The sequence below is a fragment of the Mesocricetus auratus genome, unplaced genomic scaffold (genome assembly GCF_017639785.1).
Source record: "Mesocricetus auratus isolate SY011 unplaced genomic scaffold, BCM_Maur_2.0 Super-Scaffold_4256, whole genome shotgun sequence".
Lineage (NCBI taxonomy): Eukaryota > Metazoa > Chordata > Mammalia > Rodentia > Cricetidae > Mesocricetus > Mesocricetus auratus.
Genome location: NW_024429182.1, coordinates 44,051,184 through 44,059,938, shown reverse-complemented (window position 1 = coordinate 44,059,938; position 8,755 = coordinate 44,051,184).

Genomic DNA, 8,755 nt, shown 5'->3' with positions numbered 1-8,755 from the left:
TTTCCTGTAATTGTTTCCATTTGGTGCAAAGGGATGCTTCTTTGATGAGGAGTAAAAGTTAACTTTGGGCATAAGAACAAATTTTAGAATATAGTTAGGAACTACGTTGGTCTAGTAAAGTTGTCATAGTTGGTTCTCTTCTAAGATCTAGGACTTTACTAACCCCAGGCAGATGGCTAGGTTTCTGGTATCAGGCATGATTTCTCTCCTGTTGAGTGAGTCTTAAATCTAATTAGACAGTTGCTGGTTACCACTAAGATATGAGTACCACTATTGCAACTTTAGGGGTATCTTGTCATGCTGGTCATTGTTGTGGTTCATAAGCATCACAGCTGGATAGAACAATAGATTACTTCCATCCCTTGGCAGTTTACATGGTACTTTCTGGTACTATGAAAATTAGAATGTAGGAAGGAGGCCTTCAGGTCAGATCCAGGTCAAATCTTCTGAGTCCTATGTTTGAAGTGTATGGTGTCTTCAGCAATATGGCATTACCTTCAACCCTTCAGAGGCAGCAAAGGGCAACAGCAATAGCCTATATTGTTTTGGAGTCACTTGAACTACTCTGACCAACAACTCAAACTGAGGTTTCTCATGTCTGGTACTAGGGATTTTGTTAGTCTATGATATACAGTACTATACCTAGCAAAACATTTCCCATGACACAAAAGCCTAAAAATTTCATGCCCACCAAAACAACCCTAAAGAGAATATTGGATGCAACACTTTGAACTAAAAAGAGGGGTAAGCATAAACAAGAGACTCTACAAGAAACCAAATTATAAAGCACAAACAAGAACACAGATGGCAAAAGTAAATGATAATCAACTAATACCTTTCAACAGTAACTTTAAATATCAATGGCCTCCACTCTAGTAAAAAGACAGGCTAGTAGAAGGTATCAAGGAACACAATCCGTCTTTCTTTTGTCTACAAGAAACTCAGCTTTAAAGATAAGTAGCATCCTAAAGCAAAAGGATGGAAAAAAGTATTCCAAGCAAATAAAACCAGGAAGCAAGCAGGTGTTGCTATCCTACTATCCCAACAAAACAGACTTTAAAAACAAGAGAACGAGGGCATTTTGTTCTAATCAAGGGAACAATTAATCAATAAAACATTGGTATCCTAAACATATATGCATAAAACTGTGGTGTACCCAATTTCATAAAATTAAAGGCACAGATTAACACCAACCCAATAATAGTAAGTGATTAAATAATCCACTTACTCTAATAGGCAAGTTATCCACACAGAAAAGTAAACAGAAACATCAAAATCAATTGACAGCAGACATCAAATGATGTAACAGGCATTTACAGAATATTTTAGGCATACACTAAAGAATATCCATTCTATCCAACAACCCTTGGAAGCCTCTCTAAAATAGAACATGTTTTAGAACACAAAACAAGCCATAACAAATTCAGGAAAAGAAAATACTACCTGAGCATTATATGATAAAACAAAACTGGCAGTAAACAAATCTCTATTAAGTACATAAACTCATTACTAAATGATGAATACATCAAAGAAGAAACCAAGAAAGAAGTTAAACTATCCCTGGAACTAAATGAAAATCAAAACAATAACACAATAAAACCTCTGATACAGAGGCTAGAGAAATGAGTAAGGAGTTAAAAAGTACTATATAATCTTCCAGAGGACCCCAGGTTCAGTTCCCATCACCCATACAGAGGTTTACAAACATCTGTATCTCTTTTTTTTTTTTTTTGGTTTTTCGAGATAGGGTTTCTCTGTATTGTTTTGGAGGCTGTCCTGAAACTCACTCTGTAGACCAGGCTGGTCTCGAACTCACAGAGATCCGCCTGCCTCTGCCTCCCGAGTGCTGGGATTAAAGGCGTGTGCCACCACCGCCCGGCAACATCTGTATCTCTAGTTCTAGATATCTAGTGCCCTGTTTTAGCCTCTGTGGGCATTGCATGAAAGCTATGTACAGGCATATGCAGATGAAACTCTCAAACACATTATATAAATCTAAAAATTTATATTAACATAACCCTCTGGAACATACTGAAAACAATTAAGAGGGAAATTCCTTAAGTGCCTACATTGAAAAATCAGAGCACAAATAAATTATTTAATGATACAACTCAAAAATTTGGAAAAAGAACAAATGAAACCCAAAGTCAGTAAATGGCAAGAAATAATAAGTTAAATAAAAATTAATGAAATAGTCATGAAGAAAACAATACAAAGAATATGTGAATCTAAGAGCTGGTTCTATGAGAAAATAAACAGATTGACAGACCCTTGGCTCAATTAACCAAAAGAAAGAGAGGGAGAAACAAAATGAATAGAAATGAGCACGGAAACATTACAAGTGTTACTAAAGAGATTCAGAATATGGCAATATTTTTAAAGACTGTGTTCCATTAAGTTGGAACGAAATAGATGAATTTCTGGAGTCATCCAAACCACCAAAGTTAAACCAAGAAGAGATCAACAACCTAAACAGATCCATAACAAAAGAGGAGATTGAAACAATATGAAAAGCATTCAGTCAAAAGAAAACAAAAGAAAGAAAAAAGCCCAGACCCAGATGGATTCACAGCAAAATCCCAGACTTTGAAAGAAGATTTACAGCCAAAGCTTAAATTATTAAAAATCAAACAACAAAAACAGAAGCAGCACCACAAACTCATTCTATGAAGCTAATATACTCCAATACCAAATAAACCCCTACAAATGTGTGGGTTGATGGTGGCACACACCTTTAATCCTAGCACTGGGGAGGCAGACCACGGAGTTTGTCAGTCTGGTCTACAGAGCGAGTTCCAGGACAGACTCCAAAGTTACACAAAGAAAACCTGTCTTGAAGACCAAAAACAAAGACAAAAAAACCTAGCAAACCAAATACAGACACATAAAAAGACCATTCACCATGGTCATGATGACTTTATCCCACAAATACAGGATGGTTCAACATATGGAAGTAAGTAAATGTAATAAATCACATAAATGGGCTTGGAAATCATACAAATCATATGACCCTCTCAATAGATGCTGAAAGACCCCTACCCAGGACCCCCTAGGAAAAGAAAAGCAAGGCCAGGCCGTTGCCTAATGAAAGAAACCCAGACCAGGTGTCTCACCCTCAAAACAGGATGTCTGTGATAGCAGTCATGGGACCCAGATAATAATTGCTGAAGCGTGCTGGGAACTTTCATATGACAATACTAGAAAACCTAGTCCTTGGCAACTACCTTGGCCCCCAATTGTGTCTGATCACTATAGCAATCATGGGACCCGGATAATAATTGCTGAAGTATGCCTGGGTCTTTCATAAAGTAATACCAGGAAACTTAGTCCGTGGGAACTACCCCTGCCCCCAAGATGAGCCAATGAAATGCCTGTTACTTATGTAACCATTGAAACTCTATAAATATTGTACTCCCTGAAAGCCCAGTATGTTCTGCACTCGAGTTGCAGTAGCATCCGCAGGCGCCTGTGTACTCAATAAATCACCTCTTGCATTTGCAGCCAGTGGTCTGGCCCCGGTTCTTGGGCAGAGGGTTCGGTTCAGTGCCCGGCGCTTTGATGCCTAGGTCTTTCAATGCAAGGAAACAAAAGTGACAAAATCCAATGTTTTTTCATGGTGAAAGTCCTAAAGAGAATAGGACTGAAGGGAGCAGATACTGATGCAATAATGGCCGTAAACCCACAGCCAGCATCTTTCTAAATGAAGAAGAACTCAAAGCAATTCCATGAAAATCAGGAATGAGGCAGGGTGTGCACTATCCCCCCACTCCTTCAGTATAATGCTGGAAACACTGACTGGAGCAATGAGGTGGGAGAAGGAAATTAAAAGGAAACAAATAGGGGTCCAAGTCAAATTATTCATAATTGCAGACATGATTTCCATGCAGAAGTTTCCAGGTGAACAGGCCTTTTGTTGTCTGTTTTCAATATACGGCACGGAAAGAAGTTACTTTCAGGACTTTTTGAATCCATTTTAATCTATTTTTTATTAGTTTAAAAATAACTAGATTTTTACTGTGGGCTTTTTTTCCCAACAAAATTTGCTTTTTAGGATCTTTGCATCATATAAATACTTTTTCTTTGCCTTCTATGAATCCCTTTTACAAGGTTCCAGGGTTTACCAAAAGAATAAGCTTAGTTTTTGATGAATAAAAACAAAACAACAAAACAAAACAAAACAAAAAACATCTAGGTTAGACAACATCATCTTCATCTTGCCTTCCTAGATTTTGTAAGTTGGTTTTATTTTCTCTCCCATCTCAGCTCTGAACACTGAAACTGCAGTCATGCATGGCCATCAGGCATAAGATCAGAGGGACCCGACTGTAAGCTTTAACATTGTTATACAGTCAAACTTTTTTCTGTGGTATAGAGTTCTCTACTACATTTTAATACACAGAAGTGGATCTATGGTAACAGAACAATTCACTGCCAGCCCTCCTCCCCAACAAGTCAGGACCTCTCCTTTGAGAAGCCCACACCCACATTCTTAGATGTCTTACTTTCTTCCTGGATGCTTTTCTCATAGCCCTAGTGTTAAATCTCTTCACAGACATGCACCCGTGACATAATATATAAAGAAATATAACAAATGTGTTTTTTAAAGTAAGGGAGCAAGACCGCTAAGTAGGTCAAGATACTTGCTGCCAAGCCTGACTCCCTGGAACTCCCATGTTGGAGGAGAGAACCAATATCTACAAGTTGTCCTCTGACCTCTCCACATGTGCCATGGCACACAAACAGGCATACAGAAAATAAACGTAATAATTAAAAGGTAACCAAGTTCAACTTGCTTCAAAAACAAACAGTCCCACCCCCAACCAAAACAACAAAGCATTCCTTTGCATAACAAGGGCACTTTAAGGGACAAAGCTTAAGTTTGCTAGGCTGGGACTCTACTCGGTTTGGGTTGTGCCCACAGCAGTCTACTAATAATGCCTTCTGTAGCCTGAGAGCCTGACCTGAATGCACCATCCGCGCCCTCTTATCCCTGAGTAAGAAACCTGCCTGCAAGTGTTGTTTCTGCCATGAGCAGCCCACCCACCCACTCCAAACAACGGAGTTTCTCCTCTCACCAACAAACCTGGCACACTTTCAAGAGTGGGCTTACTTATTTTAAGATTTCTTTTTATGAGTGCTTTGCCTGCCTGTGTATCTGTGCACCACATACGTGAAGTGTCCCCAGAGGCTGGGAGAGTGACAGAACCCCTGGCACTGGAGTTACAGAAGGTTGAGCTGTCCCATGGGTGCTAGGAACTGAAACCCAGGTCCCTCTGTAAGAGCAGAGAGCACTCTGAGGGGCCATGCATGCCACAGCACACTTGCAGGGGTTCTCTCCTCCCACCATGTGGGTTCTAGGGATTGAATCGGTCACCAAAGCTGGTGGCAAGTGCCTTTGCTCACTGAGCCATCTCGCCAGTCCAGTCTTGGACAGTTTCAATTCAAACGTATTCCCAATACATCCTGGTTCCGGATGTTAAGTGCCACCAGCTAGAACTGGGTATATGCAAAGCTATGTCTCCAAATGAACTTTTAGGGGGATTCCCTACTTGCCATCTTATACCTGTGAATAATTGGGGTGTGTGTACATGATTAAAAGCAGATGCATTATGGGAAGGGACATGTGAGTTAACAAAGGATGTCAATCAATAAGATAATCATCCGAACTATGCTTCTAATAACCAAAATCCTCCTTTTTAAACCCCACAAAACAAAGCTCCAAACAGTAATTGGAGCCGTTAAGTTTCTTTACTCCCATGACTTTCTTGTAATGTATTTGGACCTGTTCTGTAGCTTTTCAATTTTTTAGACTACATGGGCCTTCATTTATTTTATTTTATTTTATTTTATTTATTTATTGTTTTCTCCAGACAGGGTTTCTCTGTGGCTTTGGAGGCTGTTCTGAAACTAGCTCATGTAGACCAGGCTGATCTCGAACTCATAGAGATCCGCCTGTCTCTGCCTCCCGAGTGCTGGGATTAAAGGCATGTGCCACCACACCACACCATACCACACCACACATCCAGCTTTGTTTTATTTTAAGATTTATTTATTTATTTTATTATTATGTGCACAGTGTTCTGCCTGTATGCATGCCTGCAGGCCAGAAGAGGACACCAGATCTCATTACAGATGGTTGTGAGCCAACATGTGGTTGCTAGAAATTGAACTCAGGTCCTCTGAAAGAGCAGTCACTGTTCTTAACCTGAGCCATCTCTCCAGCCCCTTGTTTTATTCTTGAGTAAGAGGCCAACAGCCTTCAACATCCAGCCCAAAGTCTGCCCACTGGTAACACATTTGGGCAGAGCTAGTTAAAAGGTAAGGAAATATCTTAAGGCTAAAAACTTGCCCTCCCTACTGTCCCTTTCACTCTGAAGTCTGTGGCCCACAGCAGGCTGAACCAGCAAGTTTGGCTGTTCACCTCAGCAATGGCTTTTAGCTATCTAGCCTGAGCTCTTTTATCTCAGTGGACAACAGACAAAGCTAGGAGCAGCCAAGCAGTGGCAGTGGGAGGAAGCTTATTTCCTGTCAGAATTGAAGTCTGGTGTCCCACCTTTTATTCTGTGTCTCCTTCCCTTTAAACCACCTACATGCCTCTACACACAAGCTCGTGAACTATTCAAGCAAAATCCCAGCACAGGAAGAAATTATGTGCTCAATGTCTGAATGTCAACAACAGACAGAGAGAGAGAGAGTGTGTGTGTGTCTTTATTGCAAGTGCTAAGAGGTCTCTCTCTTGTAGGAGGGAGCAGCCTTATATCCAGGCTTACAGCAGTGGAAAAACCCCAGGAAGAGAATGTGTTTTTCTCCTGCTAGATGTTGATGTCAGAGGGTCAAGGCCGGGGCAGTAAGCCAGGACTAGAAAACAAGTTGCACTGGTAGGCTGACCAGCAACTCACGGAGACGCGGGGCCCAACAAAGCTGCACATTAGGTTCTTGCATCTCAAAGGAAAGTGGGGACCTCAGGTTTTAGTTTCAGGAACAGTAAAAACCTAGTGGAATGACTGCAGACCCAGGTAAGAGCAAAAGGAGAGGCAGAAGGAAAGAGAAGGAAAATAAGTGGCAAGTAGGAGCACCTGGTCTTTGCAGCCGCCTCTTGTCTGCTGGCCTGTGCATAGCAGGGACTACACAGGGGGACCGACAGAATGTCAGAATCTGTTCCTGGAGAGAAGTGGGCAAATGACCAGCAACAGCTGCTTCTCCAAGACAGAGATGGCCAAGAAGGGGAAGATGAGCAGAGTGCCTCCTGTTTTTGCTCTTTAAAACCTAACTTGGGAGGTGGGGGGAGGCTGGAGGATGGCCACGAGTTGAACAAAGCAAGTTCAAGGTCATCTTGGGCTACATGAGACCCCATTTCATGAAAACAAAACAGACCGAGCAGATCATACAGATTAGATTTCTAAGGATTTAGAGATGACTCACATACATACATCAGTGGAAATTTCTAGATTAGTAATAAGTCTGAAAACAGAGACAGACGGATCTCTGTGAGTTCGAGGCCAGCCTGGCCTACCGAGCGAGTTCTAGGACAGCCTCCAAAGCCACAGAGAAACCCTGTCTCGAAAAACAAACAAACAAAAACCCATAAACATAACTTTGGGTTTTCCTACCTACTCCAGTGCTGCGCCAGCTGTAAGACCTTCTGTGCTCTCCCTGGCCTCTGCCTGTATGGCTCCAGTGGGCTAATACTTGTGTCCAACACTGGTTCTATAGCCGTGCAAGATGCTCCCCATCTCGGGTATCTCCCTCTCTTCATTTCCTTAGTCACCAGAACCTAACCAGTTGGCTAAGACCTTACTGAGGATGTGAACTGATCACATTTTGGATGAAGACACAACCTTTGTTCTCTTCAGATGGCCTCCCTCCTCCACAAACCAAATTCTTGCCATTGCCACCATAGCATATAATACTGTATTAAGACATCTGCTTGTGTCTTCCCTTCTGCAGTCTTTTCCCTGTCCCTGTGACACTCAATCCATGATTAATGAACCCACAGCCTCGGGTTCATTAGGCAGGGCTGTGTACAAGACAACAGCCCTAACTTTTCTCACATCTTACCTCTAACTCAGTCTGGTTGTAGCAAAGGATTTATCTGTCTTGCCAGGCAGGGATAATTAGCCTAGAAGCAAGTTCATCTTCTGCCCAGGTGGGTAGGGACAGATGTGCCTCCGACAGCCCTGCTCTTGCACTCTTAGTGTCCAGTGGCTTTTTTCTTGGGCATATTCCTTGAGCTTTCCTGCTCCTAACTGGGAAACAGGATAGTTAAATGATTCAGAGCATTGGATCCAGGCCAAACTTCAACTGTACCACCAATTTCTAAGTTGTTTCAACCTCGGGCTGTTGTTCATATACTGTTTCCTCAAATTTATTTATAAAATGGCCTAGTAAACCCTTACTAAAGCTGTAGCAAACTTAACCATAGTTAAAGACCTAGGAGATGCCGGCTGCTCTAGCTAGGAATTAGGATATGTCAAGTGGGTTCTGGCCATGGGACTCCTCCTCGTACACTTAACAAATGTTGCAGCCATCCAGTTCATCACTCTCCTCCCTTTCTAGCCCCATCCCCCTGCTTTACTCGGTTTTTCTCCTCCACTTAGTAGCAGTTCGACGAGGGTAAAATCTTATTTGCTGGAAGCCACCACACCCAGAAAGTGTCTTATAAATTAGGCCTTCCACAAATATGTGCCACATGAATTATACCAGTGAAAAGAAAAAATATGTTTTTAAAAAGCAGTATAGACAAATTGCCTTACAG